Source organism: Salmo salar, chromosome ssa09 (genome assembly GCF_905237065.1).
Source record: "Salmo salar chromosome ssa09, Ssal_v3.1, whole genome shotgun sequence".
Classification (NCBI taxonomy): domain Eukaryota; kingdom Metazoa; phylum Chordata; class Actinopteri; order Salmoniformes; family Salmonidae; genus Salmo; species Salmo salar.
Window position 1 is genome coordinate 148356416 of NC_059450.1, and position 26589 is coordinate 148383004.

General features: G+C 42.6%; 1 pseudogene; it reads right to left on the bottom strand.

The window, feature by feature from the left end:
• The window catches only part of LOC106594929 (protein FAM168A-like), a 68936-nt pseudogene extending 44255 nt beyond the window's left edge, over positions 1-24681 (bottom strand).
• Positions 24682-26589: the final 1908 nt, after the last annotated feature.

A 26589-nucleotide genomic window follows, 5' to 3' on the forward strand; every position in this document is an offset into this window, starting at 1 on the left:
GTGTGTGTGTGTGTGTATTGTACCTTGTGGTGTGTGTGTATTGTACCTTGTGTGTGTGTGTGTATTGTACCTTGTGTGTGTGTGTGTGTATTGTACCTTGTGTGTGTGTGTGTGTATTGTACCTTGTGTGTGTGTGTGTGTATTGTACCTTGTGTGTGTGTGTATTTTACCTCGTGTGTGTGTGTGTATTTTACCTCGTGTGTGTGTGTATTTTACCTTGTGTGTGTGTGTATTTTACCTTGTGTGTGTGTGTGTGTATTGTACCTTGTGTGTGTGTGTGTATTGTACCTCGTGTGTGTGTGTGTGTGTGTGTGTGTGTGTGTGTGTGTGTGTGTGTATTGTACCTCGTGTGTGTGTGTGTGTGTATTGTACCTCGTGTGTGTGTGTGTGTGTGTACTGTACCTCGTGTGTGTGTGTGTGTGTACTGTACCTCGTGTGTGTGTGTGTGTACTGTACCTTGTGTGTGTGTGTGTGTGTGTGTCGTACCTTGTGTGTGTGTGTGTGTGTGTCGTACCTCTTGTGCGTGTCTGGTTGGTACATGAAACTGTATTTGTCAGTGGGGTGCCCGCTCGCCATTCTCGCTGTATGCAAATGAGGAAGAGGTGGGAGTGGATATGCAAATCTGAAATTAAAACAGCAACAGAACATGATTATAATGAAAGTAAAGCACATCAATCACAGTCATGGTAGAGGCCTGTGTTCGTTTATGTTGAGGGATCGTATGCTGAACGGTTGTACTAGTGTATGGGTGTGTATGGGTGTGTGTGTGTGAAAGAGTTGCATGTTCACAGTTGTATTAATTGATTTGTGTGTTTATGTACACTGAGGGTACAAACATTCTGAAAACCTTTCCATGACACAGCTTTTACCTGGATTCACCTGGTCTGTCTATGATCCCTTATTAATGTTACTTGATAAATCCTCCTCAAATCAGTGTAGATGAAGTGGAGGAGACGAGTTAATGAAGGATTTTTAATCCTCGACACAATTGAGACATGGATTGTGTATGTGTGTCATTCAGAGTGTGTCAAGAACTGCAACGCTGCTGGGTTTTTCACGCTCAACAGTTTCCCGTGTGTATCAAGAACGGTCCATCACCCAAAGGACATCCAGCCAACATGACACAACTGTGGGAAGCATTGGAGTCAACATGGACCAGCATCCCTGTGGAACGTCTTCAAACACCTTGTAGAGTCCATGTCCAACGAATTGAGGAAGGTCTGAGGGGAAAAGGGGCTGGCAACTCAATAGTAGGAAGGTGTTCCTAATGTTTTGTCCACTCAGTGTATATGTCTCTGTCTCTCTGTATGTGTGTATATGTAGGCATCTGTGTGTGTGTCCATGCAAAGCAACCTTCAGACAGGCGTAGCCCCAATGCACACCAGCAAAACAATGGAGGCAGCAAAGCAAACACACCATCTGCCACTGAGAAGGAACAAAAAGATAGAGAAAGAAAGAGATCGAGAGAGAGAAAGAGAGAGAGAGAGAGAGAGATCGAGAGATCGAAAGAGGAAGAGAGAGATCGAGAGAGGAAGAGAGAGAGAATATAGGGATTTGCCAAATGATCCACCAAGCAATGGATCAATACACAGATGAGCTGATCACAGCAAATGTGTCCAGAGTCAAGTGTGTGAGTGTGCCAGTCAGTCAGTCAGTCAGTCAGGTGCTCGGATTTGTGTGCCCCATATGTATTTTACTGCTGAGTGTAGACTGCGTACATGTTATTTAGTGTTGACTCTGTGTGTGTGTGTGTGTGTGTGTGTGTGTGTGTCTGATTAATCAGGCATTGACAGGATCACGTCCTGCTGCTGATAGAAAATAAAGGTTCCCCATGTGCTCTCCCTCCCTCCACTCTCTGCCTCTATTTCTCGCTCCCTCGTTCGTAGGGTCAGGGGGGTTATAGAGTCCGTAGGGTCAGGGGGTTTCTAGACTCGGCAGGGTCAGGGGGGGGTTCTAGACTCGGCAGGGTCAGGGGGGGGTCTAGACTCGGCAGGGTCAGGGGGGGTTCTAGACTCGGCAGGGTCAGGGGGGTGGGTTCTAGACTCGGCAGGGTCGGGGGGGTTCTAGACTCAGCAGGGTCGGGGGGGTTCTAGACTCAGCAGGGTCAGGGGGTTCTAGACTCAGCAGGGTCAGGGGGTTCTAGACTCAGCAGGGTCGGGGGGGTTCTAGACTCAGCAGGGTCAGGGGGTTCTAGACTCAGCAGGGTCAGGGGGTTCTAGACTCAGCAGGGTCAGGGGGTTCTAGACTTTCTACAAGGCTACTGAAAAAGTGTTGTTTTCAATAGGTGTAAGGTGTTGCAATGTGAACATGTTCAAATGCACTGTGTTGTGGGGGTATTTTGTGTTGTTGAGTTTTGGGGAAACATTTGTTTTTACAGTAATGCATAAATATTTGGCAGGCCGATACTTACCATCAACAGACAATTACATTCACACCCACTGGTAACTGACGAGAAAAACTCCTTGTTGAGGAATGTGCTTACTTTGCTTCTTTCTTGTAAATATTTGAGGTCTTTATTACTTTGCATTTGTAAATGTTTTATAATTTGTGTACATGCAGGGCTCCCATGCAAAACAGGCCTCGGTCTCAATGGGATATCAACTTAAAATACACAAAAACATCTGGTGGTTTAAACACTGTGGCTGTGAGGAACTGGAGTTGCATCTGCACTCACTGGAGGCCTCAGACACACACTACTGTTAATGGGAAACCCTTTAGAAACTGGTAGCTGGAGACTAGTGGAGGCCCATCTCTCTCCACCCATCCACTGTTCTCTACCTCGTCTCTCCTACCACCCTATACGGCCCCAGGCAGACACACAGCCTGAGGCTCCATCCAGGCAGAGCAGGTATGTGCGCACATATGCACAAGCAGACAGGCTGACACACACAATCACAAGCCTACAGGATAACCTGCACTGATCCATCGCCTCATCTCCTCTTTAACAACTCTCACTCCTTTCTTCAGATTCACTCTAAATCGTTCCCCCTCTTTCCCAGAGAGAGGCAGAGAGAGAAAGAGTGGCAGAGAGAGCGAGGCAGAGAGCGAGAGAGGGGCAGGGAGAGCGAGAGAGGCAGGGAGAGCGAGAGAGGCAGAGAGAGCGAGAGAGGCAGAGAGAGGCAGAGAGAGGCAGAGAGAGGCAGAGAGAGCGAGAGAGGCAGAGAGAGGCAGAGAGAATGAATAAGGCCAGGTATAAATTATTCAGATGCTGACTGCTGAGAGGAACACTGTAGCATCATAGTAAGCCAAGAGTGTGTGCCACTCAGTGGGAACCCTGGGTGTGCCACCCAGTGGGAACCCTGGGTGTGTCCACCCAGTGGGAACCCTGGGTGTGTCCACCCAGTGGGAACCCTGGGTGTGTCCACCCTGTGGTAGAGGTCGACCGATTAATCGGAATGGCCGATTAATTGGGGCCGATTTCAAGTTTTCATAACAATCGGTAATCGGTATTTTTGGCCACCGATTAGCCGATTTGCAATTTTTTTATTTAACTAGGCAAGTCAGATTAAGAACACATTCTTATTTACAATGACGGCCTAGGAACGGGGGTTAACTGCCTTGTTCAGGGGGGATTCGTTTTTGCAACCTTCGGTTACCAGTCCAACGCTCTAACCACCTGCCTTACATTGCACTCCACAAGGATTAACAGGCTGACTACCTGTTACGCGAGGGCAGCAAGAAGCAAAGGTAAGTTGCTAGCTAGCATTAGACTTATAAAAAACGATCAATCTTAACATAATCACTAGTTAACTACACATGGTTGATGATATTACTAGTTTATCTAACATGTCCTGCGTTGCTTATAATCGATGCGGTGCCTGTTAATTTATCATTGAATCACAGCCAACTTCGACAAACGGGTGTTGATTTAACAAGCGCATTTGCGAAAAAAGTACTGTCGTTGCACCAATGTACATAACCATAAACATCAATGCCTAACAGGAATATTTAGATTTAGTCACCCATTAGATAAAATACAGAACGGTTCCGTATGTCACTGAAAGAAAAAAACTTTTGTTTTCGAGATGATAGTTTCCGGATTCGACCATATTAACCTGTTATGGCTAGGGGGCAGTATTTTCACGGCTGGATAAAAAACGTACCCGATTTAATCTGGTTACTACTCCTGCCCAGTAACTAGAATATGCATATAATTATTGGCTTTGGATAGAAAACACCCTAAAGTTTCTAAAACTGTTTGAATGGTGTCTGTGCGTATAACAGAACTCATATGGCAGGCAAAAACCTGAGAAGATTTCATGCAGGAAGTGGCCTGTCTGACAAGGTGTCGTTCTTCTTGTCTCTGTTTATTGAAGAGTGAGGATCTTAGCTGTCCCGTGACACTTCCTACGGCTGCCATAGGCTCTCAGAAGGCGGCAAAACGCTGAATCGTGGCTTTGCAGGCTCTGGCTGAAACAAAGTAGCGCGTTTGGGTAGTGGCTGGTTACAGTACTGTGAGACTCAGGCTCGTGCCCGCGTCGACCGAAAGCTTTGTTTTCTTTCCTCTGTTTAGCTAAATGGACATTCCCGGTCGGAATATTATCGCTTTTTACGAGAAAAATTGCATAAAAATGGATTTTAAACAGCGGTTGACATGCTTCGAAGTACGGTAATGGAATATTTAGATTTTTTTTGTCACGAATTGCGCCATGCGCGCGACCCTGATTTACCATTTCGGATAGTGTCTGGGACGCACGAACAAAACGCTGCTATTCGGATATAACGATGGATTATTTTGGACCAAACCAACATTTGTTATTGAAGTAGCAGTCCTGGGAGTGCATTCTGACGAAGACAACAAAAGGTAATCAAACTTTTATAATAGTAAATCTGATATTGGTGAGTGCTAAACTTGCCGGGTGTCTAAATAGCTAGCCCGTGATGGCTGGGCTATGTACTTAGAATATTGCAAAATGTGCTTTCACCAAAAAGCTATTTTAAAATCGGACATATCGAGTGCATAGAGGAGTTCTGCATGTATAATTATTAAAATAATTGTTATGCTTTTTGTGAACGTTTATCGTGAGTAATTTAGTAAATTGTTAGCAAATTCCCCGGAAGTTCTAGTTCTAAACGTCACATGCTAATGTAAAAAGCTGTTTTTTGATATAAATATAAATATGAACTTGATTGAACAAAACATGCATGTATTGTATAACATAATGTCCTAGGTGTGTCATCTGATGAAGATCATCAAAGGTTAGTGCTGCATTTAGCTGTCTTCTGGGTTTTTGTGACATTATATGCTAGCTTGAAAAATGGGTGTCTGATTATTTCTGGCTTGGTACTCTGCTGACATAATCTAATGTTTTGCTTTCGCTGTAAAGCCTTTTTGAAATCGGACAGTGTGGTTAGATAAAGGAGAGTCTTGTCTTTAAAATGCTGTGAAATAGTCATATGTTTGAAAAATATGAAGTTTTTGTATTTTTGAGGAATTTGTTATTCGCGCCACGCCTATCATTGGATATTGGAGCAGGTGTTCCGCTAGCGGAACATCTAGATGTAAGAGGTTAATGACCTAAGGCTCGTATTTCTGTGTGTTATTATATTATAATTAAGTCTATGATTTGATAGAGCAGTCTGACTGAGTGGTGGTAGGCACCAGCAGGCTCGTAAGCATTCATTCAAACAGCCCTTCGCTGTGCTTCAAGCATTGTGCTGTTTATGACTTCAACCCGGGTGGGTATAATTTGTGGAACGTTCCAACAGGAATCTATTCCAAAAACTTCGTAAATAACAAGGTTTCCAAAAAACAACGCATACAAAGTTGTATAGCGGCAGAATAAGATACCGGTTAGGGAGTGGTCTATTTCATTGCGTTTTTCACTCATCACGTTTATTCCGAAAAATGTCTGTCCTCACTCTGGTTGCCTATGGACAAACATTAAGAATAAGCTACGTGGTGAGTTGATGCCTATTCGGCAGCTAGTTAGCTAGGTTTGTATGCGTTGCTACTTTGTATGCGTTGTTGGTTGGCAACCTTTTACTTTACGTTTTTTGGAACAGATTCCTGTTGGAACGTTCCACAAATTATACCAACCCCTTCAAGCCTATCAACTCCCAAGATTAGGCTGGTGTAACCGATGTGAAATGGCTAGCTAGTTAGCCGGGTGCACGCTAATAGGATTTCAAACGTCACTCGCTCTGAGACTTGGAGTAGTTGTTTCCCCTCCTCTGCATGGGTAATGCTGCTTCGAGGGTGGCTGTTGTCGATGTGTTCCTGGTTCAAGCCCAGGTAGGAGCGAGGAGAGGGACGGAAGCAATACTGTTACACTGACAATACTAAAGTGCCTATAAGAACATCCAATAGTCAAAGGTATATGAAATACAAATCGTATAGAGAGAAATAGTCCTATAAATCTTAGAATAACTACAACCTAAAACTTCTTACCTGGGAATATTGAAGACTCATGTTAAAAGGAACCACCAGCTTTCATATGTTCTCATGTTCTGAGCAAGGAACTTAAACATTAGCTTTCTTACATGGCACATATTGCACTTTTACTTTCTTCTCCAACACTTTGTTTTGCATTATTTAAACCAAATTGAACATGTTTCATTATTTATTTGAGGCTAAATAGATTTTATTGATGTATTATATTAAGTTAAAATAAGTGTTCATTCAGTAATGTTGTAATTGTCATTATTACCAAAAAATATGGGAAAAATAAAATCGGCCGATTAATCGGTACCGGGTTTTTCGGTCCTCCAATAATCGGTATCGGCGTTGAAAAATCATAATCGGTCGACCTCTACTCTGTGGGAACCCTGGGTGTGTCACCCTGTGGGAACCCTGAGTGTGCCAGTCCTGTTGGAACCCTGGGTGTGCCACCCTGTGGGAACCCTGGGTGTGCCTCCCTGTGGGAACCCTGGGTGTGCCAGTCCTGTTGGGTAACTAGCTATCGCTGGCCAAAGGACAGGTTCAGAGGCAGCCTCTGACACACACACAGACACGATGAGTTGACTTGTGTGTTAATGCTGGGCTTGAACCTGGACACTGCCACTCCAGACCCCTGGTTCCATGCTAAGTGTCATTGATTGGAAGTGAAGAAGAGAGATAGCAGGTCAGAGTCATTGATTGGAAGTGAAGAAGAGAGATAGCAGGTCAGAGTCATTGATTGGAAGTGAAGAAGAGAGATAGCAGGTCAGAGTCACTGATTGGAACCCACTCAACCTCAATCAATCAGATATATTCCTCTCTCCCCCTCTCTTTACCCCTTCCGTACTCTTGTTTTCTCTCCTTCCCGCTAGCCTTCTCTCCCTTTCCCCATTCCATCACAGCCCCCCCCCCCCAGGTATCCATGGTGACGGCTGGCTCACACTTGATAAAGGAGGTTGTCAGTACAATCTAATTGCAGTGTTTCTAATTCAATAAGACAGAGGGAACCAACCCACCGTGATACCACTAATCTACCCCCACACACATACAGTCTGCTACCACTACTGTTGCCACTCAAATCCAACAGTAAATACTGTCTTAAACAAGTACTGCTGCTTTTCTTTCCTCGCTGGTAGCTAGGCTAATTGATAGTTTATTATAAACTGGGTGGTTGGAGCCCTGAATGCTGATTGGTTGACAGCTGTGGTATATCAGGCCATATACCACGGGTATGACAAAATATTTATTTTTACTAATTACGTTGATAACAGTTTATAATAGCAATAAGGCACCTCAGGGGTTTGTGATATATGACCAATATACAACGGCTAAGGGCTGAGTCCATGCACTCCGCGTTACGTCGTGCCTAAGAACTGCCCTTAGCTGTGGTATATTGGCCATATACCACACCACCTCGAGTCTTGTTGCTTCATTAATTGGCCAGAGATTCTGCTCAACCGTCATGTTCAGTAGTCAGGAAACAGGGAAAAACCTCTTCAAATTGAAAGACCTCTATCTACCCATCATTGGCACATCAAATCAAATATCATTTGTCCCATGTGCCGAATAAAACAGGTGTCGACCTTACAGTGAAATGCTTACTTACAAGCCCTTAACTAACAATGCTTTAAAATTTAAAAAAAATAAGTGTTAAGTAAAAAATAGAAAATAAAAGTAACAAGTAATTAAAGAGTAGAAGTAAAATAACAAGCGAGGTTAAATACAGGGGGTACCGGTACAGAGTCAATGTGCGGGGGCACCGGTTAGTCGAGGTAATTGAGGTAATATGTATATGTAGGTATAGTTAAAGTGACTATGTATAGACAATAAACAGAGAGTAGCAGCAGCGTAAAAGAGGGGTCTGGGTAGCCCTTTGATTAGCTTTTCAGGATAGAAGCTGCTAAGAAGCCATTTGGACCTCAACTTGGCGCTCCGGTATCGCTTGCTGTGCGGTAGCAGAGAGAACAGTCTATGACTAGGGTGGCTGGAGTCTTTGACAATTTTTAGGGACTTCCTCGGAATACGCCTGATATAGAAGGTCCTGGATGGCAGGAAGCTTGACCCCAGTGATGTACTGGGTCATACGCAACACCCTTTGTAGTGCCTTGCGGTCGAAGACCGAGCAGTTGCCATACCAGGCAGTGATGCAACCCGTCAGGATGCTCTCGATGGTGCAGCTGTAGAACCTTTTGAGGATCTGAGGACCCATGCCAAATCTTTTCAGTCTCCTGAGGGGGAATAGGCTTTGTCGTGCCCTCTTCACGACTGTCTTAGTGTGTTTGGACCATGATAGTTTTGTTGGTGAAACTTGAAGCTCTCAACCTGTTCTACAACAGCCCTGTCAATGAGAATGGGGGCGTACTTGGTCCTCCTTTTCCTGTAGTCCACAATCATCTTCTTTGTCTTGATCACATTGAGGGAGAGGTTGTTGTCCCGGCACCACACGGCCAGGTCTCTGACTTCCTCCCTATAGGCTGTCTCGTCGTTGTCGGTGATCAGGCCTACCACTGTTGTGTCATCGGCAAACTTGATGATGGTGTTGGAGTCGTGCCTGGCCATGCAGCCATGAGTGAACAGGAAGTACAGGAGGGGACTGAGCACGCACCCCTGTGGGGCCCCCGTGTTGAGGATCAGCGTGTCGGATGTGTTGTACCCTACCCTTACCACCTGGGGGAAGCCCGTCAGGAAGTCCAAGTAGTGATGAGCTTTGAGGGCACTATGGTGTTGATTGCTGAGCTGTAGTCAATGAATAGCATTCTCACATAGGTGTTCCTTTTGTCCAGGTGGGAAAGGGCAGTGTGGAGTGCAATAGAGATTGCATCATCTGTGGATCTGTTGGGGCGGTATGCAAATTGGACTGGGTCTCGGGTTTCTTGGATAATGGTGTTGATGTGAGCCATGACCAGCATTTCAAAGCACTTCATGGCTACAGACATGAGTGCTACGGGGCGGTAGTCATTTAGGCAGGTTACCTTAGTGTTCTTGGGCACAGGGACTATGGTGGTCTGCTTGAAACATGTTGGTATTACAGACTCAGTCAGGGACAAATTGAAAATGTCAGTGAAGACACTTGCCAGTTGGTCAGCGCATGCTCGGAGTACACGTCCTGGTAATCCGTCTGGCCCTGCGGCCTTGTGAATGTTGACCTGTTAAAAGGTCTTAACTCGCATAGGCTATGGAGAGCGAGATCACAGTTGTTCCGTCACCTTATCATCAACACCACCTGCTTTCTACCCTCTTTCTGTCTATCATCCTCTTACTCCTTCTTGTACTTAAGGCATCAGCATGCTTTGGTTTGGCTGGCGCCTAGCCGAATAGGTGAACCGAATGAGAGTGCTCGCATACTCCCTTAATTCTTAAAAGTCTAAGCCGTTGGGGGGTGGGGATCTAAGCTGACATTTGGAATTGTTTTAAGATGGTTATACTGCAAATCATTTAGCCATTTGATTTGGAATTTTAGGACACCTTTAGGTAGAAAAATTATATAAAAAAATGATTTGAGAAAATATAGAATTGAACTTTTACTACTATAGCACAGAGAAACGCATTGAATAACACATTCTTATACAATGGGTGGGTCTAATCCTGAGTGCTGATTGATTAAAACCGCATTCCAGCCAGTGTCTATTCCAGAAGTTACCACTGGCTAAATCTATGACATTAAAATGCCTATTTACTCTGTTCCATCTGACTGCACAATCCACTGTCTCATCAACCCAGCCAGGTAATGTATAAACTTGATCTCCACTATAAAAAGCATCTAGACATTATCTCACATTTCTTTTAGATAAGCATTTGATTTTCAACAGCTGAAATTTGTATCGACCTTGCCTTCTGTCTCTCCCGACATTTGCAAAAAACATTCTATATTGAAATCTCCTGCTGTCCCATAGTAATGAACATCTCAGGACAAGAGACAGACAGGTAGTGTTTCGCAGCCAGTCGAAATCATGAATCATTTGGATATATACGAAGAAATGTCAATAGAAAAAGGTAAAATGAAAAAAAGTGCAGCTAGTATGCTGTCTTTCCTGCTTCAGTTTGAAGTGATTGTGTTAACTGTGTTTGTTGGCTCTGAACAACAGTGTCCTGATGAGAAAGCACATTTTCTATGCCAGGCGAAACCCCGCATCATTAGCTCATTGTTATGGATGTATCCAAATAAATGTCACGAGAAAACAGCTTAAACAAACGCAAATGCAGCTACTTTGCTGTTATTCTGGCTGCATTGTTTGGCGTGACTGTAAGTTAGCCGTAGTTGGCTAGCTAGCAAGCAAGGGATAAGAATGATGCCAGCCACTATTGCAATGGGACATTTAGAACGAACGACTGGGTCGCGTCCATAGATACAGAACAAAAAGACTGAACGACTGGGTCGCGTCTCTGGCAACTGAACCAATAGAACAAACGACCAGCAAGCTTGTGTAGCAACCCTAGATTTGTGTCGGGACTATATCTTGTGTTAGGATGAAATGGTATTAATAAATTCATCAAAATAACGTTTTAAATGAAAATATTTAAATCAGTATTTGAATATGTTGGCAACCCGTTGTATACAAGTGATAATGCCCTCGAAGATGGTGTTTGGTGGATATATTGGCACAAATCCTCCAAACACCGGCTTCTCGGGCATTCACTTAAATAAATGGCAAAACATAGAAATAAAATAAATCTTAACAAACAAGGTTTTGAAGAGTTTGTCCTATATCTAGGAGATACAGTTGAAGTCGGAAGTTTACATACACTTAAGTTGGAGTCATTAAAACTCGTTTTTCAACCACCACAAATTTCTTGTAATCAAACGATAGTTATGCCAAGTCCGTTGGGACATCTACTTTGTGCATGACACAAGTAATTTTTCAAACAATTGTTTACAGACAGATTATTTCACTTATAATTCCCTATATCACAATTCCAGTGGGTCAGAAGTTCACATACACTAAGTTGACTGTGCCTTTAAACAACTTGGAAAATTCCAGAAAATGTCATGGCTTTAGAAGCTTCTGATAGGCTAATTGACATCATTTGAGTCAATTGGAGGTGTACCTGTGGATGTATTTCAAGGCCTACCTTCAAACTCAGTGCCTCTTTGCCTGACATCATGGGAAAATCAAAAGAGATCTGCAAAGACCTCAGAAAAAAATTGCAGACCTCCACAAGTCTGGTTCATCCTTGGGAGCAATTTCCAAACGCCTGAAGGTACCACGTTTATCTGTACAAACAATAGTACGCAAGTATAAACACCATGGGACCATGCAGCCGTCATACCGCTCAGGAAGGAGACTCATTCTGTCTCCTAGAGATGAACGAACTTTGGTGCGAAAAGTGCAAATCAATCCCAGAACAACAGCAAAGGACCTTGTGAAGATACTGGAGGAAACAGGTACAAAGGTATCTCTATCAACAGTAAAACGAGTCCTATATCGACATAACCTGAAAGGTCGCTCAGCAAGAAAGACGCCACTGCTCCAAACCCGCCATAAAAAAGCCAGACTACAGTTTGCAACTGCACATGGAGACTAAGATCGTACTTTTTGGAGAAATGTCCTCTGGTCTGATGAAACAAAAATAGAACTGTTCGGCCATAATGACGATCGGCATGTTTGAAGGAAAAGGGGGAGGCTTGCAAGCCGAAGAACACCATCCCAACCGTGAAGCACAGGGATGGCAGCATCATGTTGTGGGGGTGCTTTGCTGCAGGAGGGACTGGTGCACTTCACAAAATAGATGGCATCATGAGAAAGGAAAAATATGTGGATATATTGAAGCAACATCTCAAGACATCAGTCAGGAAGTTAAAGCTTGGTCGCAAATGGGTCTTCCAAATGGACAATGACCCCAAGCATACTTCGAAAGTTGTGGCAAAATGGCTTAAGGACAACAAAGTCAAGGTATTGGAGTGGCCATCACAAAGCCCTGACCTCAATCGTATAGAAAATATGTGGGCAGAACTGAAAAAGCATGTGCGAGCAAGGAGGCCTACAAACCTGACTCAGTTACAACAGCTCTGTCAGGATGAATGGGCCAAAATTTACCCAACTTATTGTGGGAAGCTTGTGGAAGGCTACCCGAAACGTTTGACCCAAGTTAAACAATTTAAAGGCGTTGTTACCAAATACTAATTGAGTGTATGTAAACTTCTGACCTACTGGGAATGTGATGAAAGAAATAAAAGCTGAAATAAATAATTCTCTACTATTATTCTGACATTTCCCATTCTTAAAATAAAGTGGTGATCCTAACTGACCTAAGACAGGGAATTTTTACTAGGATTAAATGTCAGGAATTGGGTTTAAATGTATTTGGCTAAGGTATATGTAAACATCCGACTTCAACTGTATAAGAAAGCTCAGGAAATATATCGATTTTAGTTTTTTACACATATTTAACCTAATTTCTTGGGTAGGCACAAAACTACCTTCACACTTTTTTAAAACCAAGAACGGTTACCTTCAGACAAGTCCCGTGACACTACTAGAGCAAAACAGAGACCATCATCGTTTCCGTAGAGTGGTCATAATAGTTCGTAGGTCAAACTGTTAGGACGCTACAGACGTTTTCGTGAGAAGACTGATTTTCAGGATGTCTCATGGTCTGACAAACACCGCTCTAGCTCTGCCACCTTTCACCGCAGATCCGTAAGTGCAACATCGGCGGATGCGGTGGATTGAGACGTAGCCAATGCAATAAACAAGATCTCTAGCTTAAATTGACAGGTGCATTAAACACCTCTATTCGTTCACTTGAAAAATGATAAAAAAGGCAGAAATAGTCATGTTTGTCCATCTTGAGACGCCGTAGTCTGTATACATGTCATCAAATAGTCCGAATTAAACTAAGATATCCTCGGACGATTTCCTGAGTTATCTTGGTTGTGCAATTTTACATCTCACTAAGACGTTTGCTGCAGTATTTCTCAAGTGAAAAAATGTGCATGAAAAAAAGAGTTGGCTCATTGAATGACAAACACTTCATTGAAGAATCCCTACTGTTGACCAATCACCGCTGAAGGGGCGTAAAAATTGTGCGCACAAACAGTAAAAAAAAAACTACAAAAAATAAACTTGCCGACCTCCCTCCCACCAATCACCTCCCTTCAGAAACCTCCCTACTCCCCTCACCTCCCCTCAGAAACCTCCCTTCTCCCCTCAGAAACCTCCCTTCAACTCCCCTCAGAAACCTCCCTTCAACTCTCCTCAGAAACCTCCCCTCAGAAACCTCCCTTCAACTCCCCTCAGAAACCTCCCTTCTCCCCTCAGAAACCTCCCTTCAACTCCCCTCAGAAACCTCCCCTCAGAAACCTCCCTTCAACTCCCCTCAGAAACCTCCCCTCAACTCCCCTCAGAAACCTCCCCTCAGAAATCTCCCTTCACGTCCCCTCACAAATCTCCCTTCACCTCTCCTTTCACTCATTCAGTACATGTACACAGAACGCACAATAATCCTCCCTTCACCCCCACAGAGCAGTGGACAGGTGGCTAATCTAGCCCTGGGGGTCCTATACTATCCCGTGACTTAGGCTGTGCGTTAAATCAAATTCATTTAATTCATTAGAATTTAGAATCAAGGTTTTGTTCATTTTTTGTTTTTATGAGCGTTTATGTCCGCTTCTTCTCATGTTGTATTTTTGGTCTCGTCTCCTTCGCTCCTCTGTGTGCACCTTCCCATTTACACCAGAGATCTGTATATAATGAAGAGATGTACGTCTCTGCCCCAACAATGGGAGTCGTTGTCCGCAAGTCCAAAATAAACCCATAGAAACACACTGGCCATATTTTGGACAGACGTTAGCGAGACTGAAAAACCTCTCGCTTTGCCTCTTCCTCTATGGTTTACACACACACATACCAAGCCCCTCCCTCTGCCTGTCACGCAAACCCCCCCAAAAAGTTGAGAGATCTTCCTCCTGTATTTGAGGTTTGGTCCAACGGAAAATCGGTTATATGGACACCAAAACACATTGAGACATTTTTACTGTAATAGGGGAGTTCATTTTTCTAACGATACCCTTTTTACGTCTCAACTAAACAAATTACGCAGAGCAGACACTACTAAAACGAGAGTATCAATAAACGTTGATTGTGGAAAATTAATGTTCATTGGGGTACACTTACTGCTAGCAGCATTTTAGCCAAAGACTGTTATACTAGCCGCCTAGTCTTTATAAGCATAAAACACAATTATATAAAGAATTGGCAACTCGTTCTCATTCTGAGAAATAAGGTAGTTCCACCTGATTTCAACATCTGAACAAAGCGGACAGAATAACATGCTTTTCAAAACAGTCGGAGACAGACAGGTCAACCATGTTAGCTAGCAAATAGATCCGAGATGGCTGTCACAATCTTCTTCGTCTGAAGACAGAGAAATCATCGAAGGAGAAAGTGGACCAATACCCAGCGGGGTTATGTGTACTCATCTTCTTTTTATTATGGATAAGAAGGTAAACCGAAAACAAAACACTTACACAGGAAAAAGACAACGAACAGGCTTGTAAGGCCCAAAGCTATAGACAGCAATTAATCTCCCACAACTCACAAACCCAAACACATACCTATATATAGGACTCTCAATCAGAGGCAACTAGAAACACCTGCCTCCAATTGAGAGTCCAACACCCAAACCTAAACATAGAAAACTAAACTAGACAGAACGTAGAAATACAAACCTAGAACAACCCAAAACCCAGAACTAACAAATCAAAAACACCCTAATACACAACCAACCATCCCGAACCACATAAAACAAATACCCTCTGCCACGTCCTGACCAAACTACAATTACAAATAATCCCTAATACTGGTCAGGACGTGACAATGGCTAAACTTGAAATATAAAGATTAGCTGGCTAATCACTAGCACGTGGGCTTGAGAGATTGTTGATGAGACCTGTGTTCATTCTCTAATGCCTGCTACAAGATGTTAGTCATTATTAGTGAATCTGTATTATGCACGGTTCTAGTTAAATCTGTAACGAAAAAAGGGCATTTTTCATAGACTTGAAAGCCAGATCAATGATCATTGCAAAAAAAAAAAAAAGCAGGTTTTAAACTATATAGATAAAATATTAGTAGTGGGTCTTATGACTGTGGTAGGCCTATATTTAGCCTAGATATGACTGAACTCATTAGATTATTGCTGACTGTTTGAAATGCAGTGTATTTGACCTTTAAATGCACAACTTATTTTGAGAAAACAAATATTTTTAGATTTTATATATATATATATATATATATATATATATATATATATATATATATATATATATAGTGAATCGCCCATAAATTTGAAAAAAATAGAGATAGGATGTTTAGACCATATCGCCCAGCCCTACCCAGGACCCCATGGCACGTCCAAGCTGTGCCTGAATAAAAAGACAAGGTGAAGTGTCTGTGTATCAGAGTATGACAGTGTGTGTGTGTCTGTGTGTTTTAACTGGTTGATGTTGAGTGTTTTTGGCCCCTTGGTTGTGAAAAGCCCATTCTTCCCCTAAGCCCTCCATTCCACAGACCACTTAAAACTATTCTTCACAGGACAATCACACTGAACCAACACATCAGAATGAGACGGAGAGATCTTTAAATTCCTACAGGCATTATGAGTGATCGACACCTTTGTGTCAGAGCTATAGTTCACACAACTACAATGTCACACAACCATATGATGGGGCATATGAGGGGGGGACGATTATGTGCAACACACCTGATCCCAGACGAGCGGCTAGGTGGACTTAATTAAGCAGAACACACTCAGTGGCCATGGGGCACAACAATAACAGAGAGAGCAGCTGTTCCTAGCCTGGTGATGTGCACAGCTACATGCTAACAGCTACATGCTAACAGCTACATGCTAACAGCTACATGCTAACAGCTACATGCTAACACTGTGTGTGCAGGAGCAGGTGTTTTTTGTTCTCCTTCCCTTGGGTTCTCTAGTGGGCCTAGTTGGTAGTTATGGAGGGGGAGGGTGAAGAGGGAAGGGGCGATTACAGTGAAAAGAATATAAACGTATATTCTCCCCCCTCACCTCACCCAGCATCTGCTGTCTGGGCAGCCTTGTGTTATTAAGGCATAATGACATACACTCCTCCCCCTCTCACTCTGAAATAACCCTGGGCTCTGTAGTGTCGGTAGCATATAGCCCTCTACTAGATTCACGTTACAGACACACGTGAGAGGGAGGCACTTTCTTGCCACAAGGACTGATTCAAGCTCTGATAAGAGGTGGTGCGCCTCATCCACGGACTGAAAGTTTGAAACTCTATTGGCCAAGCCATCTAAGGCTTTGCCTAAATACAGCCTTCATGAAGGTATTGGGTGGAGGATTAACGTATGAAGAGTGGATTAAGAGAGATGACTGCGTGGAATACCTCATTAAATGCAGATTACATTCTTATACGAGATCATTTCCTTTGGTCACTGCCGTGTATATTACCACCCAAGCGGACACCGCGACGGCCCCAGGCGGACACCGCGACGGCCCCAGGCGGACACCGCGACAACTATTTGCAAACTTGAAACCGCATATCCTGAGGCTGCATTGATTGTAGGCTGACATTACCAAAAGTATGTGGACACCTGCTCGTCAAACATCTCAATCCAAAATCATGGGCATTAATATGGAGTTGGTCTCCCCTTCTGCTGCTGAAACAGCCTCCACTCTTCTGAGAAGGCTTTCCACTAGATGTTGAAATTTTGCTGCGGGGACAACAGCATTAGTGAGGTCGGGCACTGATGTTGGGTGATTATGCCTGACTCGCAGTCAGCGTTCCAATTCATCCCAAAGGTGTTCGATGGGGTTGAGGTCAGGGCTTTTTGCAGGCCAGTCAAGTTCTTCTACACCGATCTCACAAACCATTTCTGTATGGACCTCGCTTTTTGCACTGAAGCATTGTCATCCTGAAACAGGAAAAGGGTCTTCCCCTAATTGTTGCCACAATGTTGGAAGCACAGAATCGTCTAGAATGTCATTGTATGCTGTAGTGTTAAGATTTCACTTCACTGGAACTAAGAGGCCTAGCCCAAACCATGAAAAACAGCCCCAGATCGTGATTCATTCCTCCACCAAACTTAACAGTTGGCACTGTGCATTGGGGCAGGTAGCGATCTCCTGGCATCTGTCAAACCAAGATTCATCCGTCGGACTGCCAGATGGTGAAGCTTGCTTCATAACTCCAGAGAAAGCATTTCCACAGCTCCAGACTCCAATGGCAGCGAGCTTTACACCACTCCAGCAAACACTTGGGATTGATCTTAGGCTTGTGTGCGGCTGCTCAGCCATGGAAACCTATTTCATGAAGCTCCCGACTAACAGTTCTTCCGCTGACGTTGCTTCCAGAGGCAGTTTGGAATGCGGTAGTGAGTGTTGAAACCAAGGATAGCCGATTTTCACGCGCTACCCACTTCAGCACTTGGCGGTCCAGTTCTGTGAGCTTTTGTGGCCTACCACTTCACGGCTGAGCCGTTGTTCCTCCTAGACGTTTCCATTTCACAATAACAGCACTTAAAGTTTACTTACAGTTGACTGGGGCAACTCTAGCACAGCAGAAATTTGACTAATTGACTTGTTGAAAAGCTGGCATCCTATGACGGTGCCACGTTGAAAGTAACTGAGCTCTTCAGTAAGGCCATTCTACTGCCAATGTTTGTCTATGGAGATTACATGGCGCTGTGCTTAATGTTATACACCTGTCAGCAAAGGGTGGCTGAAATAAATGAATTCACTAATTTGAAGGGGTGTCCAAATACTTTTGTATATATAGTGTAAATATACAGTGCATTTGGAAAGTATTCAGACCCCTTCACTTATTCCACATTTTGTTACATTACAGCCTTATTCTAAAATTCATTAAATAAATAAAACACCCTCATCAATCTACACACAATACCCCATAATGACAAAGCAAAAACAGGTTTAGACATTTTTGCACATTTATAACAAATAACAGAAATAACTTATTTACATACACTTAGGTTGGAGTCATTAAAACTCGTTTTACAACCACTCCACAAATTTCTTGTTAACAAACTATAGTTTTGGCAAGTTGGTTAGGACATCTACTTTGTGCATGACACAAGTAATTTTTCCAACAATTGTTAACAGACAGATTATTTCACTTATAATTCCCTGTATCACAATTCCAGTGGGTCAGAAGTTTACATACACTAAGTTGACTGTGCCTTTAAACAGCTTGGAAAATTCCAGAAAATGATGTCATGGCTTTAGAAGCTTCTGCAAGGCTAATTGACATCATTTGAGTCAATTGGAGGTGTACCTGTGGATGTATTTCAAGGCCTACCTTCAAACTCAGTGCCTCTTTGCTTGACATCACGGGAAAATCAAAAGAAATCAGCCAAGACCTCAGAAAAAAATTGTAGACCTCCACAAATCTGGTTCATTCTTGGGAGCAATTTCCAAACGCCTGAAGGTACCACATTCATCTGTACAAACAATAGTACGCAAGTATAAACACCATGGGACCACGCAGCCGTCATACCACTCAGGAAGGAGACACGTTCTGTCTCCTAGAGATGAATGTACTTTGGTGCGAAAAGTGCAAATCAATCCCAGAACAGCAGAGGACCTTGTGAAGATGCTGGAGGAAACAGGTACAAAAGTATGTATATCCACAGTAAAACGAGTCCTATATCGACATAATCTGAAAGGCCTCTCAGCAAGGAAGAAGCCACTGCTCCAAAATCACCATAAGAAAAGCCAGGCTACGGTTTACAACTGCACATGGGGACAAATATCGTACTTTTTGTCCACTGGTTTGATGAAACAAAAATAGAACTGTTCGGCCATAATGACCATTGTTATGTTTGGAGGAAAAAGGGTGAGGCTTGCAAGCCGAAGAACACCATCCCAACCGGGAAGCACAGGGGTGGTAGGGGTGGTAGCATCATGGTGTGTGGTTGCTTTGCTGCAAGAGGGACTGATGCACTTCACAAAATAGATGGCATCATGAGGGAGGAAAATTATGTGGATATATTGAAGGAACATCTCAAGACATCAGTCAGGAAGTTAAAGCTTGGTCGCAAATGGGTCTTCCAAATGGACAATGACCAAAAGCATACTTCCAAAGGTGTGGCAAAATGGCTTAAGGACAACCAAGTCAAGGTATTGGAGTGGCCATCACAAAGCCCTGACCTCAATCGTATATAGAAAATTTGTGGGCAGAACTGAAAAAGCGTGTGCGAGCAAGGAGGCCTACAAACCTGACTCAGTTACACCAGCTCTGTCAGGAGGAATGGGCCAAAATTCACCCAACTTATTGTGGGAAGCTTGTGGAAGGCTACCTGAAACATTTGACCCAAGTTAAACAATTTAAAGGCAATGCTACCAAATACTAATTGAGTGTATGTAATCTTCTGACCCACTGGGAATGTGATGAAAGAAATAAAAGCTGAAATAAATCACTCTACTATTATTCTGACATTTCAAATTCTTAAAATAAATTGGTGATCCTAACTGACCTAAGACCATTTTTACTAGGATTAAATGTCAGGAATTGTGAAAAATTTAGTTTAAATGTATTTGGCTAAGGTGTATGTAAACTTCCGACATCAACTGTAAGTATTCAGAGTCTTTGCTATGAGGTTCAAAATTGAGCTCAGGTGGATCCTGTTTCCATTGATCATCCTTGAGATGTTTCTACAACTTGATTGGAGTCCACCTGTGGTAAATTGTATTGATTGGACATGATTTGGAAAGGCACACACCTGTCTATATAAGGTCCCACAGTTGACAGTGCATGTCAAAACAAAAACCAAGCCATGAGGTTGAAGGAATTGTCCGTAGAGCTCCAAGATTTTGTCGTGGCACAGAACTGGGGAAGGCTATCAAAAAATGTTTGCAGCATTGAAGGACCCCAAGAACACTGTGGCCTCCATCATCATCATCATCATGGGGCAGCAGGTAGCCTAGTGGTTAGAGTGTTGGACTTGTAACCGAAAGGTTGCAAGATCGAATCCCCCGAGCTGACAAGGTAAACATCTGTCGTTTTGCCCCTGAACAAGGCAGTTAACACACTGTTCCTAGGCCATCATTAAAAATAAGAATTTGTTCTTAACTGACTTGCGTAGTTAAATAAAAGGTAAATGGAAGAAGTTTGGAACCATCAAGACTCTTCCTTAATTAAGCTGGCTGCCCAGCCAAACTGAACAATTGGAGGAGAAGGGCCTTGGCCAGGGAGATGACCAAGAACCTGATGGTCACTCTGACAGAGCTCCAGATTTCCTCTGTGGAGATGGGAGAACCTTCCAGAAGGACAACCATCTCTGCAGCACTCCACCAATCAGGCCTTTATAGCAGAGTGGCTCGACGGAAGCCACTCCTCAGTAAAAGGCACATGACAGCCCACTTAGAGTTTGCCAAAAGGAACCTAAAGGACTCAGACCATGAGAAACAAGATTCTCTGGTCTGATGAAACCAAGATTGAACTCTTTGGCCTGAATGCCAGCGTTACCTGGCCAATACCATTCCTTCGGTGAAGCATGGTGGTTGCAGCATCATGCTGTGGGGATGTTTTTCAGCGGAAAGGACTTGGAGACTAGTCAGGATTTAGGGAAAGATGAAATGAGCAAATTACAGTGAGATCCTTGATGAAAACCTGCTCCAGAGCGCTTAGGACCTCAGACTGGGGCGAAGGTTCACCTTCCAACAGGACAACGACTCTAAGCGCTCAGCCAAGACAATGCAGGCTTCAGGACAAGTCTCTGAATGCCCTTGAGTGGCCCAGCCAGAGCCTGGACTTGAACCCAATCAAACATCTCTGGAAAGACCTGAAAATAGCTGTGCAGCGATACTCCCCATCCAACCTGACAGAGCTTGAGAGGATCTGCAGAGAAGAATGGGAGAAACTCCCCAAATACAGATGTGCCAAGCTTGTAGCATCATACCCAAGAAGACTTGAGGCTGAGCTTTTTATACATTTGCAAACATATCTAAAAACCTGTTTTTCTTTTGTCATTATGGGGTATTGTGTATATAGATTGATGAGGGGGAGAAAAAAAAACATTTTAATCCATTTTAGAATAAGGCTGTAACGTAACGTGGAAAAGTGAAGGGGTCTGAATACTTTCCGAATGCACTGTATACTCTGGACTCTGACATTGCTCGCTCTGATATTTCTTAACTTCTTTCTTTTTACTCATGGATTATGCGCAGATTGTTTTGTATTGCTGCACTGTTGGAGCTAGAAGCACAAGCATTTCACTGCACCCGTGATATCTACAAATCTGTGTACGCGACCAATAAAGTTGGATTTTATTTGATTCAAGAGGTGTGCTCATTTATTCCTCTTCTGAAAAGCAGGAACCCTGAAGCTGTCATATTCTGGGATGGACAGCTAAAGAAGATGACCTGAGACAGCAATCATCAATTATAAATCAACCAGGACCCCTAGTTGGCTTCTATTGAGACCAATCCAGGGCTGGGCCAGTGGGCCTTCTAAAAACACATGACTCCACAAGGGAACATGAATGAGGGAAGAATAGAAACGTGTGAATCAAATATTGACTGTTGGGATTCAATAAAAACAGGGGTCTAGACCAGACTAACATCAATATTCATATTGTTTACGCTTATGGGGTGTCCTGATTGGTCATGGCGGTGTCCCGCATCTAGAAGGTTGTAGTTGGTGGCAGACAACTTGTTGTTACTAGAGAAGAGAGGGAATGTCTACACACACACACCTCTCTGTAGCAGTGTCTCAGAGAGCAGACTGAAAGGATGACAGCATGACTGACTCACAGACCTGGCCTTGGACTTGAGCACTTCTGTCTGTCTCTCTGGCTGGTGGGAGAAGCTCACCTTTTCGGGATAGCACAGAAAATAGGGTGTAGGCCAGAACTAACCTCTCACAAGGCAAGAGGACAGAGAGGCCATTACAACTGATTTGGCAGACACTACAGAGGCCGATGAGTGATTGTCACCAACAAGAAGCAGCACCGTCAGGTAGGGCAAGGGATAACAAGACACAGAGGTGGGCCAGCACACGCTGTCACACTTGACTGGACTATCCATGGGTTCATCTCCAGGTGTAGGAGGAACACAGGAAACGAATGATCCTGGGGTGGAAGTAGGGTTGAGAATAACAACACAGAAATGCCCGGCTTCCAGTTTCCACTCTGGCACCTCCACCACCAGTACAGAAAGACACACAGGATTGTTTCATCCTGGCAAACACATAGCGAGAGATGTTCAACAACACACACACAAACAACAGGTCAAGAAGAACACTGAGAACACTGACAGCATAATTTCACCTAAAATTTCACAAGTAGTCAAAGGGAAAACTGGAATGAACATTCTGTTAACTCTTCTGTCAACTCATTTCTGCAGACATTTGACGATTAAGCCCATTTCAAAAATCCACCTGCCACTGAAACATCAAAACAAACACCTTCAGAAATCAAAACAAGACAACACTAATGTTCTGAAGTCAGGAAGCTGTTCAAATACAGGCCATTCAAGTCGTTGACAGGTGAACATTCATTCAACACACAAAGAAAACTATGTAAATATTCGGCCTCTGATGGAACGATTCCTCCTGAATTGAGAGTAAGTAGCCTGTACTAATCCACTGGTCCTATTCACAAGCAGAATGATCAAACAGAAGAGAAGTCTATTCCTGTCTATTCCTTGGTCCTGTAGGGCCCTCTTCCTTTCTCCCTCCCTGTGAAAGTTTTATGGCTGCATTCATTGTTCCCGATCTGCCTACCTTCCAAGCACATAACAATAAATAACTCACCACAAAAGGTACAGGTGGTTTCAAGCTTTATGGGGTTAAATAATTGTAGGCTTTAATTACTGTAAATGTATTTTCTTTGTGTCAAGGTATGCAGGTATGGATAAAACGCACAATGACATGAATTGTCCCACTCACTTTGGATAGCTAGACGCAAGTGTTTTTATTACTGCTTGGGCCGTGAATAATTTTCAGTGATGCGTTATAACGTTATTACTAGCCATATCTAGACCAAATAAAAAAATATGTTCAGCATTCAAATGTCGTCATTATTATAGTGCCTGTCGTGATTGATTGCACAAATTCCAACACGGGTTATAACGTCAGTCAGTGGCCATAAAACCTGCGATAAATCCCTATTATAAACCGGATAATCGGAAATTCGCAGATTAGGCTCACATCAAGACAATAATCCAGAAAGGATTTGACCTGTTAACGTTTCTCTTTTCAACACGCATCTGAAATTGTTGATTGCCTTGTTAAATCGAAACAATACCAGGTTAATTGATAACGCAATGGCCAATTCAGTTATTCAAGGTTTGAGGCCGGTAAATAAAAATTACATTTTATTTTTTACAAAACGCTTTGATAAAGTGATTTAGCTACCTAAAATCCACAGCCGCAGCAATAGTTTAAACGAGTTACGCTAGTTAGCTACATTCCAACATGATTAATTCAACCAAAACAGAGATGGTTTAACAAAAATGGGCTCACAAGCTTCCGACACCATTTTGAAAAAGCACTGTTCTTTACTGCGCTGTGTGGTTTAAAAATGCGTGACCAGCGAGCTATTGGAAAGTAGTAGCTAGCTAGGCACTAGACAATTCCACCGCAATCATACCACATCCCATCCCGTTTGCTAGCATCAGTCACACACTGTCCCTTCTCTTACAATCTGTCAATCGATACGTAGATTGGCTAGCTATTTTATCTCAAACGATGGAGGAAGTGCATTACATTTCGTCACATAAAATGATGCCCATCGCTGAAATATTATTTTTGTCCACCTACTAAGATAGCGCTAGCTAGCTCGCTAATGCTAGTTATCCTCCACCATCAATACATTTTCCAAGTACCATGCCATATCGGTGTCGGACAATTGACAGAAAAAGGGGGAAAGAGCAGAGATGACACAACAATATTCAACGGGCGAGCCTTACCAATGTCTGATGGACAAATGTTGTTATCTAAATTCCTTATTTTGTTCAGGTATCTTCAAGCTCGTTGGCACTGGCTATGTTAACGCTGTCGGTGTTCTAGCTTCTCACTTTGGCTACTGCGATTTCGGGCTAGCAGCGGCGTTGGGAACACCGCGGAGTGGGGGATGGGGGTGCCGAGATTGGGAGTGATGGGTGGAGAGAGGGGCCGTGAGCAGGCAAACAAACATTGGATGGTGATGGGCTTTTCAGCCTCCCAAAATTACAAAAGGACACCACCTCTAGAACTACAACTTAAGCTTGAAATGGGGTAAACATATCAGTTTGGAAGTAACTAATTTTAAAGAGAATGAAAATTGAAATGATTTGGTCAGGAGGATAAAGACCGTCGAGGTTGAAACTTGAGCTTATTTGAGCAAAAGAAAAACTACATTTCCCATCAACGTATTTTAGAGTGCGGCGCCATTCTATGACGTTTTGTAGGCAATGGATGGCTCTTGAGCGGCACGTTTGGGATTTTTCCCAAACATAATGAAACAAACTAGCACAGTCACAAAAAACGACGAGATAAAATGTTTGTGTTTCTTTGTGAGAAATTGAAATCAACATAGAGTTTTGTTAGGCTGAATAAACGTGAAAGGGTAGGAATATAGTTTTGGAACTCTAATTAGTAGATAACGGTTAAAAGACAACGGGGGCGTTAATTAAAATATATATATATACATTTTATTTTTATTACCCATGTAGAAAAGTCTGTATATATACAATAAGTACATAAATAGACAGTGATAACATATGCTAAGAGGTACAAGAAACACATATTGATTGTTTTAACAGCTTTCTTATTAGAAGAATGTAGAATGGTCTTAATGTACTGCTCGAACACCTTATAGAAAACACGGAAGAGTGTTTTTTTATTCGTGAATTTACATTTTTGAATATGACATTTTTCCGTTAGCACAATTAGAATTATGAGGTAAATTTGTTTTTCTTTATCTTTATTATGGTTAAGGAAACCGAGCAGCACATTCTCCCATAACAAACAAAAGTAGTCAAATATATGAACAATTATAAAACTATAAATATCTTTCCATAATTGTTTTACATGTAGACAATGCCAAAATAAATGCGAAACTGCTTCTGGATGCTCAACACAATCAATGTTAATGTCTTTTTTAAGTTTCTTCAGGTAAGGATTCACAGGGTAATACTAATGGATCATTCTGAAAGAGACCTCTTTGACCTTGTTAAAAACAAAGTATTTGTGTGGTAATAACCAGACTTTTTTCCCAACAGATATTAGTGACCAATGTATTCCAGTAACTTGTGACATAAGGAATGGATACAATCTCCCTTTGAAATAAAACATGTATAGATCTGTTGTTCTGAGGGAGAAAGGAGAAACATATTTTCCCTATTGGATAGTCAACTGGATTAAGTGAGGGTAGGTCAAGAAGGTGAGGTCTGGCTAAACCTCTAAACAACATGAGAGTTCCAGATGGAATAGCATCAAAGACTGGCGAACTCTCTAGGTGTTACAGGGATATTGTAACGAGATAAAAATTCCTCATAATTGAGTAACAATCCTTCTGCATTAAAAAGCTGACTCACCAGCAGGATATGATTATTGAACCAGTTCTTAAAAAATGGATAACATATGCTAGGGGGTTTTAATATTACTACAAAATAATTCCCCAAACCAAATTTCTCAAGGGAGAGAAATAGAAACTCATGTTCCACTGTATCGAAGGCTTTATACAAGTCTAAGAAGACAATAAAACTATCTTCAAAGATTAAATCAGAATAGTCAATAAGGTCTAACACCAGTCAGATATTATTAGATATATGTCTATTCCTCATGAAGCCAGATTGGGTCTCTTCTATAATTGAGTCCAATACTGCCTTCATTCTTTTTGCAAATATAGAGGCTAATATTTTGTAGTCATTATTGAGCAGACAGATTGGACGCCAATTATCGAGGAGAAGCAAGTCTTTCTTGGGCTTAGGTATTAATGTAATCAGGCCTTGAGTCAAACTGGGAGGCAGAGCATTATTTGTAATGCTTTCAGAAAAGACCTCCAACAGAAATGGGGCCAACTGTTGAGAAAAAGTTTTGTAAAACTCAGCAGATATACCATCAGTCCCAGGAGACGTATTACTTTGAAGGGGTTCAATAGAATAAATGATCTCTTCAACTAAAATAGTCATCACAATGTTCCCTCTCAAGAGAGTTAAAAAACAAGATTTGAGGAAACTTCACAATACTTAGAACTATTTAAATTCCTGTAGAAGTTGCAACTAAA